Genomic DNA, 14,717 nt, shown 5'->3' on the forward strand with positions numbered 1-14,717 from the left:
CCGATGAGGTGACATGTTTACAGTGGATATGGATGGAATAGTACCCTTTGCTGGGACCTTAATACTGACCGAAGGGAAAGCAGAAGACACAGGGCTAGAAGAGGTAACGAGGTGACTCATTTTTAGGTGGCTGCCTGCTTGTTTTCTCAGTGAGTACAAGGTGAGGTCATCAACTGAGAGTGAGGGGGTGGATGTCAGGAGAGGAGATGTCACACAGTGGCCTGGGGTGGAAGGACTGAGTTGACCAGAAAGATTGCCAGAGATTGCCGAGGGCCCATGGGAGGCCCATAGTCAAACATCAAGGCATGACCATGCAGTCCTGCCCCATATCTTTCTCCAGCTGGCCCAGAAAACACTGGTCCAGGCTTATGCGAGGAACGTGTCTATGCTGAAACCGGGAGGAGATGTTCAGATCTATAGACAGGAGGGAACAGTGGGGGCTGCGAGTTTACGCCGTGATTGTGATGTCAGAGAAGATAATGAAGATGTGGAAGAATGGGGTAATCGACCCAGAAGTCAATGCGTCCCAAGACTAGAAAGAATGAGGTCAGGCTCCTAGAGGTATTTGTCTAGAAGGTAGTAAATGGTGAGCGGCGAGTGGGATACTCGACATGAGATTTAAGAAGCCAGCAAGGAGACCCACAGTAACTGTGCAGAGCTGTGAAATGAGCAAGCTGTCAAAGGGGGAGAAGGGAGAATCATTAGAAGAGGAAAAAAAACAACAAAAAACAAAAACAAAAAAAGAACAAGTGGGGAGGTGGGGAGAGAGATGCAACATCTGCTGGGATTTTTGGCATATTCCTAATGATAATAAGTGTGGTGGTGCCCATGGTGTGACCAAAGCACTCAAGAGTAGGCGAGAGTGAGAGCTGACCACGAGGGGAGCAGTTAGTGCACATGGTCTAAAACCATGGGTACCAAAGGAGCAGAATTTCAAGAAGATAGAAAGGATGGTGGGATGGCCTACAGATAGAATAAGGAGTTAAAAAGATGCACGGCTGCCTTGTAGAGATGCTGCAGAAGGCTAAAGAAAAGCCAGGGGCTTCACCGAGCAGGAGAAGCATCCGATCTTGCCATCATCAGCAAGTATGGCTCATTTTGGTAAGGCACAGTAAGCAGGTTTTAAAAGACCACATAGTGGGTAGTCTTGTTAGATTGGGTGATATGAAGAGTTATAAGATGAGAAATGTCTATGCCTGTTTCATCCAGAACAAAGTATACCAATCTATGTAGCTTATGAGAACAGAAGTAGACAGTGTCATAGTTCTGCAGGTCATGTGTGTGTGACATCGGTGTCAGCTGTGCCACATAACCTCTGTGACCCACAGGGAAAGAGTCTCCTTGCCAGTTCCAGCTTCTGCAGCCCCAGTCTGTCACTACAGTTTCCACAGGATATTGTACGGTCTGTCCCTCAAACAGTCTTTACTCTGTGCCTGGCTGTCTCGGGGTCCAAATTTCTCCTTTTTAATAGGGACACCACTCATGTTGGATGAGGGCCCACCCTAATGACCTCATCTTAACTTGATTAAATCTGTGTGCCTGGGCACTTGAGCTATTACAATAAAAAACACTATAAAACTGGTCACTCACAAGCAACAGACATTTGTATCTAACAGTTCTAGGGGCTGAGAAATTTAAGATCAAAGCACCAACAGGTTTGGGAGCTGGCAAAGGCTCCCTTCCTGATAGACAGGTGCCTTGTAATGATGTCTTCACGGGAAAGGCAAATAACCTTCTCTCCTGCCCCCCCCCCCAGAACTTCTAGTCCTATCCATGACAGCTCTACCCTTGTGGCTTAATTTCTTCTAATATTACATGGGGGATCAGGTGTAGCCTCTCCTGCCAGCATAAAAGTTCACAAAACAAAAGGATCATCCACCTCCATTCACCGCTCACTCCCCCGTATATAGAACCATACCTGGTATCATGTACAATCACAATAATCTGCAACTATGCTAAATTCTAGCATTCTGGGCTTCTCAGGGTTAAGGGGTTAGCATAGCTCTTGGGGGTAGCACCATTCACCCCATAGGAAGGTCAGGCTGACATCCCATGGTTCTCTACCATTTACACACAATGAAGTTTTCTTGTGTGGGCAATCAGTTTGTGTCCTGGGATTGTTGTCTAAGTGGGTGAGTGAGAAGAGAATCGTCATGGCAAAGAGGTGTGGTCCCACAAGGATATAGCGGACATATTTCAAGGCAGTGTGAGAAGTCTGTGAGCCTGCATTGTAGATTGCTATGGGTAAGGTGCAGCTAAGCAGTCAGTAAACCTTTCTGTTACTTGGGCACTAGTTAACTAGATTCAAGTTACACTGTTCTAACTCTAACAACAACAGCAAAAAAAATTGGAAGAAAAACAAAAACCGCCTGGGTTGTTTTGTCCTCAGAGGCTCTGCATACACCATCCCACTGCTTGGAGAAGTCTCTCAGAGCTCATGACAGCTGGCTTCATCTCTCTTCCAAGACAGATCCTCTCGGATACCTCCTGTTTAGAGAAATCTGCCATAGATTTCTAGAGTCTGACTCCATCCATCGCTGATTGTCACATTGTTTTCTGAAAAGGTACCATTCTCCACCTTGTTCCCATGGTTACTGCTCACCTCTCCCACCAGCATCAAACTTCACAAAGCCAAAAGCCTACCGACCTCCATCTACCATAGAACCAAAGCTGGCAGAGATAGGAATGACAGCAGCAAAAGGAACCATCCTGACCACGTTCCTTGTCTGGCTCAACAGACCGTAAGTATGCCCAGAGCATAAGTTATCCATGTCTTCTCATTCTCATCTATAAATGAAAGAGTTGGAGCCCAGGGTTAATGGTGTAAACCTGTAATGCCAGCTACTCAGGAGACAGAGAAGGGAGAACTGCAAGTTCATAGCCTGGGTTACATACCTAGTTGGAGGCCAGCCTTGGGGAAAGTCACAATGGGCCAGTACTTTCCTACAGTCACCGAATTAAGTCCAATACCCAATATTGACCCCACCATCCCCCCTCAAAAATGTGCACTTAGGTCTCATCTCTGAGATGCTTCTAAGTCTCTCAACACCAGTCACATGACAGCCTGACATCACGAGACACCCACTGGAATGCTGATGTTTAGCAAACAGGTTAATATCTTGAAGCCAAGAGGAGAAAAGCCCCCGTGGGTTCTACCATTAAAATAGCTATTTAATGCATCTACTAACAGATACCATTTGGACAAAGAACGGTTTTACTCATGTGCCCTTAGAGCCTTCCCTTAATTCTTTTTTTTTTTTCTTTTTTTTTGGTTTTTCGAGACAGGGTTTCTCTGTATAGCCCTGGCTGTCCTGAACTCACTTTGTAGACCAGGCTGGCCTCGAACTCAGAAATCCGCCTGCCTCTGCCTCCCAAGTGCTGGGATTAAAGGCGTGCGCCACCACGCCCGGCTTTCCCTTAATTCTTTAAGCTGAGGCTACACTGTCAGAGCAGGGCCTGGAAAGATGGCTAAGTAGTTCTTGCTGCTCTTCTAGAAGATGGAAGGGGGTTTCCAGCACCCATGGTGTCTCCCTGTGCTTTCTACTGCTGTGACAAACACCTTGACCAAAACCAAGTCGATGCCACATGTCAGAACCCCAGTTCATCCCTGAAGGAAGTCAGAGGGACTCAAGCAGGAACTGGGAAACAGGCACTGAAGCAGAGACCATGGAAGAGCGCTGCTCACCGGCTTGCTTCCCGTAGTTCACTCAGCATGCTTTCTTATACAAGCCTGGATTACATGCCTAGGAGTGGCCGTTCCCACAGAGGGCTGGGCCCTCCCATATCAACCACGAATCAAGAAAACACACCACACGTATTGTTCCACAGACATGCCCGCAGGCCAATCTGATGGAGACATTTTCTCAGTTGAGGTTGCCTCTTCCCAGGTGACCCTAGCTGGTGTTGACATCAACAATTAACCAGCTCACTTGTCAAAGTTCCCCTGGATGCCGGTAACACTAGTTCTAGTGTATTTGACACCCTCTTCTGGCCTCTTATGCCACTTCCTGATATGTGCACATAAACATGCACATGCATGCACATACATACACACACACACACACACACACACACACACACACACACACAAAGGTCTTTTTTAAAATGTGAAGGGTGAAACAAGCAAACAAGATAACCAGACCTACAGATAACTGCTGTGTTGAAGGACATCTTAGATCTTTGGGAAAGTTCTATCTGGTTCTGGTTTTTCTTCTTGTATGCTAAGAGTTTACACAGAGTTTCCCAAACAGTAGAAGTGGTCTCTCCTAAGAATCAAGAGGAGTTTTATTAACCCATCTTACTCAAGATTCTTTCTAAGTTCTTGAAAATAATAACTAGGCTCGTCTGTCAGTTTTTCCAGAATCACGAATCTAGGGGTCTACTGTATCCCAGGTCTTGAGCTATAATGAGGATTAAGTTTTCTCAAGCTTCTACAGGCCTTGTTATTTCTTTGCTTCCGAGTCTGTTGACTGTAAATTCTTCTGATATTCCACCACCCTATTCTTTGTCCCAGGGCTTTAATATTTGGAGAAGATTCAGATTATATGTTTTAAGTTATATAGAAAGAGATACTTGAAGCATGAAATTAAATATATATATATATATATATATATATATATATATATATATATATATATACATATATATACATACATATATATTTGGAGAAGAAACATGAAGTGACAAAGGCCACAGTTGTTTGAATCAGTCTTCCTGGGCCACACTGCTATTGGTCAGCATTATCTCTGTATGTATACATGTTCACATGAGTATATGCACGTGTGTGTGTGTGTGTGTGTGTGTGTGTGTGTGTGTGTGTGTACCGACCAGAGGGCCAGAAACTCTCTATTTGTTTAAGAATTTTTAAAATTTGTATGGGGTGGTTTGCCTACATGTATGTCTGTGTGCCATATGTCTGCCTGGTGGTTCACAAGAGGGCATGAGATCTCCAGGAACTGGAGCCATCAATGGTTGTGAGTGTCCTTATGGGTGCTGGTAGTTCCTCTGGAAGATCAGCCAGTGCCCATGCTGAATCATGTTCTGCAGTCCTCTACCTTATTGTTTGTGCATCTGTGTCACCCACAGAGTGTGAAAATGTTCAGCTGGCTAGACTGGCTGGCCAACAAACGCCAGAGATGGGCCCGTGTAACAGCTGGAGTTACAGTCTTGCCGTCCTGGGTGCCTGAAGTCTGCTTCTGCAGCTTGCTCTGTAAGCATGGTTGACTCTCTGAACTTGGTCCTCATCCCCAGCATTGTTAGCTTCCTGATCGAAGACTATCACTCCCCCCCCCTGCTCCTCCCCCACTTCTGTCTATCCTGATTCCACAGCTGGGCCTAGAAGAGTCCTGGGCAGGTTAACACTGGAGGGGTGTCAGGACTGAGGCGGAGAGATGCCAGCAGCCTAGCAAGGCGGGAAGAGAGGCAGGAAGCATCCCGGAGGAGAACTCTGACCCCTTTTTGAAAAGAATGACTGGTCTAAGGCTTCACACTTGAACTCCGGGTTTTATAGTTCTATAAAAGGCAGCTGACAAAAGAGAACCCGTTTTGGGAGGGTCCAGCTGGCGGGGGCCCGAGCCCGGGCGGGCGGAGCTGCCTCAACCTTGGAAGGGGCCACGGTTGCTTTTTTCATCCGTGAGGTCAGAGCGGATGGGATTCCCACTCCTGCTGGAGCCTGGGAGAGCAGACGACCGGCCCCAGCCGAGCCTGGCGGGTGCCAGCAGCAACTAGGCGCTGCCTTCCTGGCTCCACAGCAGGAGCCTTTCCTCCACGGAGACTCTGTGCAATGCTTGGAAGGGAAGCTACCCAGCCTCTGCTGCTGTCTGCCCGGCTGGGGAGCCTGCTCGCCCCTTCTTTGGCTGCCCTGCGCCCCACACCCTGCTCAGCCCACACAGCTGCCACCCTCAGCCCCCCACCTTCGAGAGACCGGGGAAAGGGCTGCAGTGTCTGACTCACAGGCAGTCACCTCCCTTCCCCCCTGGACTGTAGAATCGCTCCCCAAAATGAAGATTTTTTTTTTGAACTCGATAGTTATTTTCCATTAAATCTCTTTATTTTTTTTATTTTCTTCTTTTTCTTTCTTTCTTTCTTTCTTCTTTCTTTCTTTCTTTTTTTTTTTAATTTTTGCTTTTGCTTATTCACTTCAGACCAGTCCACTGCGCTGGCCTCAACTGTGCAGTTTCTGTGTGGACAAAGCTAGCAGCTCTCCAAGCCCTGGGGGTTTGGCGTGAAGCAACTTCTGCTCACTCAGCCCTGACTCAGAGGAGGTACCTTCTTCCTGGCCAGAAGCAGAGAGAGAGAGAGAGAGAGAGAGAGAGAGAGAGAGAGAGAGAGAGATGGAAGGGAGCCCAGGAGGGCAGAGGCAGAGGCAGAGGCAGGCGCCTTAGAAGGGAGGGCTTGCTTCAGGAAGGCTTGCTTAGGGGAAGATCTGAGAAGGTTTCTGAAGCCCTTGGCGCTGGCCAGCAAGCATCTCACATCATACTACTGATTGGTCTGCCCTGCTCCTTCCTTCCTTTGGCTGCAAGGCCAAGAGAACAAGGCTGGAGCAAAACCCCAGGGAAATTCTGCTGAGTGGCCCCAAGTCCCCAAATCATCCATCATCATCAAACAGGCTCAGTCTACACGACGTGGACACCCTGCAACGTTTCTGTGTGCTGCCCTGTGACACATTCATCCCCTCAGCCCTCAGTCGTACATTCTATTACCAGATGCTTTCTTCACAGCCTACTGTGCACAGAGGAGGACCTACTGAGTGGCAGAGAGACATGTGCCAAGCCTGGAATAGCTGCTGCTTTGTGGATTTGCCCTGGAGAACACCACTCCTAACAGTGCTACTCTGACGGCAAAGGAGTTTCGAAGCTGGCCATTCCTCTATATCACAGGAAGCTGGGTGTCAGGGACAGGCCTCTGGGAGCGATGGTCTGCGTTTGTGATGCATTTGAAGCCTTCAGCGCTCTCTCTCTCTCTCTCTCTCTCTCTCTCTCTCTCTCTCTCTCTCTCTCTCTCCCACATTGGAGAACCACCGCAAAAATCTTCCTAAGACAGACAGACAGACATGGTGGCACATACCTGTGATGTACGTGGACACAGGGGGTTATGGGAGGAAGGATGCCTTGTCCCAAGTGTGAGGACAGCTTGGGTTGCATAGCAAAGAGATCCCAAAACAATCAAAATGAAAAACTGAAGAAGGAAGTGAAGAAGAAAAGAAGGGGATTGAAGAAGAGGAAGAAAAGCAGAGGGGGAGAAGGAAGGGAGGAGGAGGAAGGAGAAGGGGGAGAAGAGGAGGGGGAAGAGGAGAAGGAGGAAGAGGAGGAGAAAAGGAAGAAGAGGGGGGAGAAGAGGGAAGAAGTGAGAGGAGGGGAGGAAAAAAAAAACTACCATAACTTGAATACGGTTCCTTCCATCTGAACCTTACGTTGAAATTTGACTCTGCACAGGAAAAGAAGCATTGGGAGTAGAAATGAGGTCTTTGATGGATGATAGAGCCTTTTGAATAGATCAGCAACCCCCTCAGGACTGGATCTGTAACATAAGGGGATTGTCACGGTATGTGGCTACCCCTGGGCTCTGTCCGTTTTGCCCGTGCCCATGGGCCCTTCCATTATCCAGCATGAGCCAAGAAGCAGCTCCGGGTCCAGCAGACACCACAGACCTGCTCTAGAGCTCTCAGGTCTCAGAACCTCTATTCTCTCTACCTTTTATTTTTCTTTGCATGATGTCTGTCTGCGTGTGTGGAAGTGGTGAGGGGGGGGGTGAGGTGTATGCGCATGCCATGTGCCCAGAAAGCAGGAAAGGCTGTGAGATCCTCTGCAAACAGACAGCTGTGAGCCATGGGGGCTGGAACCCAAAGCCAGCTACTTTGGAAGAGCAACAAGGGTGCTTCGCCACTGAGCCATCTCTCCAGCCTGAGAACCTCTACTCTTCTATAACTCATCAAATCTTAGGCATTGTGTTCTCACCACAGAAGATGAACTCAGACACAGCACACCCTCCACTGGAGAGCAATGAGGAGGGAATCTTCAGATAACACCTCTTTGTGTCTCCTTTCACTTCTTTTGGTACATTAAAATTAAAAAAAAAAAAAAAAATCCGAGTACTCCTTGCAATGACATCTGACATCCACCACTGGTATGGGGCATTCCTGAGTACCACACATGTAAAACTGGGCAACACGGGGCTTGGAGGGTGGGAGTGGGGGAATCCTGTGACAACAGAGCAACTCTCAAGACCACGAGAGCAGCAGAAGAATGAGTCGCCAGTCATGGATGCTGAGCTGTGGGTGAGAACATGCTCAGGTCACTCTTCTACCTGTTTGGGTGAGCTCACAGAAACTGCTCAATTAAACAACAACATCCTTCTAAGGGACTTTTCATCATCCCCTATTGTCCACAGCAGTTGTCCCTGAGAGAGTGGACCAAGTGACTTACGTCCACCATAAAGAGAGAAGTCTGGGATACAGCTGAGCACTGACATTTTACTGATGTAAAAAAAAAAAAAAATCAAATACATAGCAAGCAGAAAATAAAGCATCCTCTTGGACTTGGCATTCTCACTCAAGGACTGCAGTGCACACACAAGACCAATGAGTGCTCATTTGGGGCTGCAAAGGTAGCTAGGTAGTAAAGAGGTCCCAGGGTCATCCAGGAGCCCGAGGCTTAATCCCCAGCACTGAAGGACAATACTACGTCTGAGGCAGGAGCTGGGACTGGCACCGTGAAGATGGCTCAGTGGACAAAGAATTTATCTCTGAAGTGTAAGGAGTAATGTTCAGATCCCTGGTGTCTATATCAAATCAAACCAAGTGTGGCAGCTTGTGCTCAGAGAGGCAGAGACAGGCTAACTAAACTAGCCAAATGCCTGAGCTCCAGGTTCAGTGAGAGGGCCTACTTCAGTAAGTAAAAGAGAGGTGGTTAAAAAATGACTCCTAATACAAAGCTCTGGTCTACATACATACATGTGCGCATACACACATGAGCCCATACCTGTGAACACAAATGCACACACATGGCAACATTTTCTAAGTAGAAAGAAGCTCTTATTCTACCTGTTTTTTTCTTAATAACTTCCATGGGTAGACATAAAAGAACATTCTAAAAGACCTAGATCTTAATGTGGCTTGTATTAAAAGCCCGTTCGATGCAGAAATACAAGCCAGATTCACTGTTGGGTGTTCTGAACATAGAGAAAGGAGAAAAGCCAGGACCTCATCAGTGCAGCAGCCTTCAGATGGAAAAGGCAAGAAAAGACATTCATTCCTGAGCATCCAGAAAAACTCAATCTCAGGGCTAACTGGGCCTTGCATTTTTAGCCCCGTGAAACCTGCTGTTGGTTTGTTTGCTGGAACTGTAACATGACCAGCATGTGCTGTTTAAGCCATCGAATCCACCAGTATCCATCACAGCATCCACACAAGACTAATAGGCATCGACAACCCTTGTTGAGCCTCCTCACCCACACACATGTGCATCTCTACCCACAAAACATTAACTAATAGCCAGGATTAACTAATCTGCATAGCTAATTCCCCAAGACCTCTCGTAGAGTCTCTCTTGACCATGACCCCCTCTTACATTTCCACCTCCCCTCTTCCTTTCCTCTTTTCTTCCCTTCCTCCCTTTAATAAATAGTTCGTCTATAACACCTATGGCGTTTGAAAGTGGGGGGATTTCAAGTTCTCAGCAGAATATAAGGAAAGAGCTCAAAAACCTCTTCCCTTGCCTCCTTCCTGGTGCTGGGTCCCATCAGCCTCTTTGGGTACCATCTTTGTTTCTTTGAAAAGGAGGAGAGAGCATCATTTATTACATGGCGTGGTTCGGAAAATGAGTGTAGGATTGCACATGCTTGATTTGACCCTTCCAAGAGCAATCAATAGTCTTTTTCTCCCTTCACCCTGCTTTGTATACATTACAATACGGTATATTGTATATCCATGGGTATTCCCATGGGTGGTCCTGATCCTCCAAGTGGAATAGCTTCATCTGCCTTTAAAAATTATTATAAAAGTTTCCCAGATTGCAGAAACTAGCATGTTTTTGTTTGTGTCTAAGGGTTCATTACATGGTTTCTACAGTCTCCTGTGGCCCCTTTCCCTCTGACCTCAAGCCCATTTGTCTTCCTTCTGTCCCCAGCAGCAGTGACAAAAATGGATTCCTACCTTCCCACAAATAATGCAGCTCTTATCATGCCCATGAAAGTTTCCTCCATGTCCCATGGATGCTGGTGTGGAGTCTCTTGGTTTCTGACAAACTTACTAGTGGCATTCCAATCCCCAAGTTCAACCCCATGCATGGAAAAGATTTGGTCACTGAGTTCCTCCGTCATGCACTCTCTCTGTCTACCCACAAGTCTGAAGGACGTCATGATGGCTTCATTAGCTAAATATGTTCTAGAAACATTCACCCCTGTGCTCCTGCATCTCAACTGTGAGCCAGGTCAGATGACACCACGTCATTCCCATCTGATAAACTATTTGCTGGCCTGGGAGGCAGAAACCCAAAACCTTGGCAGGGCCCCAACGGGTCTTCCCTTCTAGCTCCCCACACCTTGCCATAGACGGTAGAGATGACTTGTGACCAGCACAGGAACTAAGAACCTGACGTAGTGATGCATTATCTGAGTATTTACAGCATCAACAGAGAGAGAGGAAGAAACGAATAGACAGAGAAGATATACTACAGATTCTAGACCCTGTGAGGGTTCTTTCATAGCACCACAGGCTCAACTCAGGGTCTAGTCCTGTTCATCTTTCTTTGGATCCTTCTCTAAGTCTTAGTCCTTTCTCTAAGAAATGGCTTGGGCAAGATCAAATGATTTGTAGTCCTCTATTTTCAATATTATGGTGATACGTTTATATTTAAGTATATGTATAAAATACATGATATATAATATATTATTTACAAGTAATATATATTTACATGTGTTATATATTATGTTGTATATGCTATTTATATATATTATATTGTAAATATTGTTTATTTACATATGTATATGTCAGCATGCATGTTTATGCTGGCATAAGTGACGCTGAACACATTTGGAAGTGAGAGGTCAGCTCACAGAATTCAGTTGTCTCCTTCCATTAAGTGGGTTCTGTGGGTTGAGCTCAGGTGTGTCAACAAGAGCCTTTCACCTGCTTAGCTATCTCATAGGCCATGGAGATGCTGGGTAAGAACTGTAGGAGTTCCTACAAAGTCACTTTATCTGTGTATTGGTAAATGGGTTCTGTTTCCCAGCACTAGCTGTTGACCTGCTTGGTGGAAACCCTCCATGAGGTAAGGTGGCTTAAGAATGTGAATGAATGCTTACTAAGTATGGCACTGGGCAGTATCATAGGAGGAAGAACAGAGGGAGGCAGAGCTTGTATTTGAATGGCAGGAGATAGGAAATTAGCTCAGAAGCTGGAGTAGGACAGAAGTTGAGCGAAGAGCTATGAGCGTCATATGAAAACTAGAAGAAAGAAGACAAGATATCAAGCAGAAAGCATGAAAATGTCCATAACTCTGGCGTATTTGAATAGCCAGAAGATATCCAGAATTGATAGACCATCAATATGCTTAGAAAGCCATTTCAATTTAAAGGGTTATTACATGGTCAAACCTCAGTGATATGACCCCATCTATTGAGCCCAGACAAGTTCACAGAGTCCTCAGTTTATCACCATAGACCATAGTCATTCTTGGAGGCCATGCGTATGGCAATTTTCTGGACAAGAGCTTCCTCATTCCCTCCCAGTTAAATCACCAGTCTGCTATGAAGGGCTGAGAACTAAGGAGATGCCCTAGTGCATGTGGCAAGGCTGGCATGCTTGAGCAGAGCATGTACCCTGCCCAGCATATGAGGGTCCAGGGGGAGATCATGCTGAAGGCACAGAGGGGGAAGTAGAAGGATTAAGCTGGAGGCACTCAGAGGCATGGTAATACCCCGGTTCAGACAAAGGGAAGAAGGATGGTTAGACCCTGGCTCAGAAGACGCCTGGACCTGGGAACCCCAGAACATGAAAGAACTAAGATGAACACGAGCCCTTCACCTCCAGCCATCTTTTTCAATTACATATGTGACCTCAAACATAGGAGGCCAGTGTGAAATTAGGTAGTAAGCAAGTTTCTCCAGTGGAACTGAGCTTGCTTCTCCCGATTACGTATTCCTCATCAAGTGACTCAACATAGTAGATGAATTTTTTTTCTGACTTCCTGTCCTCACCGGTATGAGTACATGTTTGGACTTATTTTTTGGTCGAATATGAAAAAGAGTAATGAAGTGTTACTCCTAAAAGTTGCAAATAACCCTTAATATGTCAATATATTTATCTCTTTTCATTTATGTGTTTATACATTAACTTATTTCTCTATTCATCATTGGTACCATTTTGCATGTACAATTTTATACCCTGATTTATTACCATTGTAGGGTTTTTTTCTATATTAAAAGGCTCATTGATGGCAATTAAATGGTAATAATAGTTACAATGGTGATTAAGTTTTGGTAATATTCCTACATAAGAGTATAACAAAATTCATGTTATCATTTCACTTCTTAAAATTTAGTAGGGTGAATGAATCTGTTTTGTTACTATTATTGTTACCATAACAAAATGGTGGAGGCTCTGAGATTTATTAAGAGAAAAGGTTATAGAAAATGCTTATAGATTCCAATGTATCAGCCTGAGTCTGCTGAAGGTCTCCTGGAAGACAGCATCACAATGACAGAAGTGCACATGGGAGAGAGTCACAACATAGGAAGAGAGGAATCAGAGTGGGATCCTGGGGTCCAGCTGGTAGACTTCTGGGCCATGTGTACTCTATAACACATATTCTACACTGCCAACTGTAGCCTAGCAGCGGGAAGAAATAAGGCGTTATGAATCCCACAGTCAGAGTTCTCTTTCCTCCTCCTCACAAACATAGCATTTGCCATGGTTTTTTGTTGTTGTTGTTGCCAGAATATGAGGTAACCCCCCCCCCCTTCTCTCCAGTGAGTGCTGTTTATCATACAGGACTCTCCTTCTGCTTCCCTTTCTCCTTCAGGAACCTTCTTCAACAAATAAGTTCCATTTACAAGGAGAATTGTAGTGAACCAAACTTCTCCCAACTCATTACACATAGGCAGATCATTCCAAAGTCAAGATCAGAGACTCCCACCCCCAACACCGCGCGCCAGCCCCAGCCCCAGCCCAGCCCCAGCCCCAGCCCCAGCCCCAGCCCCAGCCCCAGCCCCAGCCCCAGCCCCAGCCCCAGCCCCAGCCCCAGCCCCAGCCCCAGCCCCAGCCCCTCACCCTTATTTTGGTCTCATTTTTGTGCATCTGGCTACTTACTTCATCCCTTCGGTCTCTATATTGTGGTGTGGGATTTCAGGAAGGATGCCAGCCTTATTTCAAACAGGCAACCACTTATCCTAAAAATAGACTTTCGGAGATGTAGGACAACCCGATTGTGATTGATGTTGGCACTTGAAATCAGAGGAGAAAGAGTCATTAAGAAAAACGCCATCTCAGTTTTCTACGGGGGCATCTGCACTGTGCGTCTCTCTGCCTATCAGGTCTTCCCCGCTCACCATGACATTTTGATTAAACCCTCTCATCGCAGTCTGTGAAGATTTTCCTGGCCATGTTGTGTCCTCTCTGTTTCCCAGAAAGTGTTAGGTTGGCTTCTTAAGTGGCCCCTTTACCTTATTAGCATTTTACTGAAATCATTCAAATCGAACTGGAATACGGACAGGACAAGAATCCTCTTTCTAACTGATTTTTCCCTCAGGATAATACTCAGGCAAGTTTTTGTTTCTTGCTGTTTGATGGGGGTTTTTTTCTTTTGTTTTTTGTTTGTTTGTTTGTTAGGTTGGTTGGGGTTTTTTTGTCTGTTTATTTTTGAAATCTGTCAGTGTGCATGACGGTAGTTTGCAAATCTAATTTTCTATTTGAACTGAGAATTTCAAAATATGTCAGTGACCGCTACCACAGGGACAATTTTGCCATAGTTGTTGTTATTGTTGTTGTTTTATACAGAATATTTTTATTAATTCTTTGAAAATTCTATACAATGTATCTTAATTATACCCCCAATCCCTCCCATACCCGACATCCCCTCTTTAACCATTCAACGTTAAATTTTCTGCTTTTTTTCTTCTCTATCAAGTCTGGCTTGTGTTACACAACAACTCTTGGCTGTGGAGCCTGCCTTGCCCTGTGGTCAATGTGCCAGGGGTCACGCTATTAGAGAAAACCCACTCCCTCTCCCAGCAACTGTCAGATGTCAACAACTCCTCAGCTGAGCGTGGAATATCATGCCCACCTCCCCCATTTCCCTGCAGGGATTCTGGCTAGCTGGAACTTGCGCGTGCTGTGACAAACACTGTGAGTTCATACATGCAACTGCCATGATTTTTGTGTGTGGCTTTATGTCAGCCTTCTTGAAGGGGGTTGACTTTCTCACATTAAAAGTGTCCACACTTCCCTCGTGTCTTTACTCTGCCCTCTCCGCTCCTCTGTGCCCCTCCTCGTCGTCTCTGTTTTCTGTGCGATTCTTCAGATTACTCTGTATTGCACTCACTCCATCACCCATAGCCTCCCCACCGCATGCTCGAGGATGTGTGTGTGTGTGTGTGTGTGTGTGTGTGTGTATGTGTGTAACTTTGTTTGCTTGTGTGTGGGTACTTGTGTGCGCTATGTGTGCTTGTATGAGTGTGGTCTGTGTGCACCACACTAGACAACCTTAGGTGTCCTTACCAGG

The sequence above is a fragment of the Mus pahari genome, chromosome 14, assembly GCF_900095145.1.
Source record: "Mus pahari chromosome 14, PAHARI_EIJ_v1.1, whole genome shotgun sequence".
NCBI lineage: Eukaryota > Metazoa > Chordata > Mammalia > Rodentia > Muridae > Mus > Mus pahari.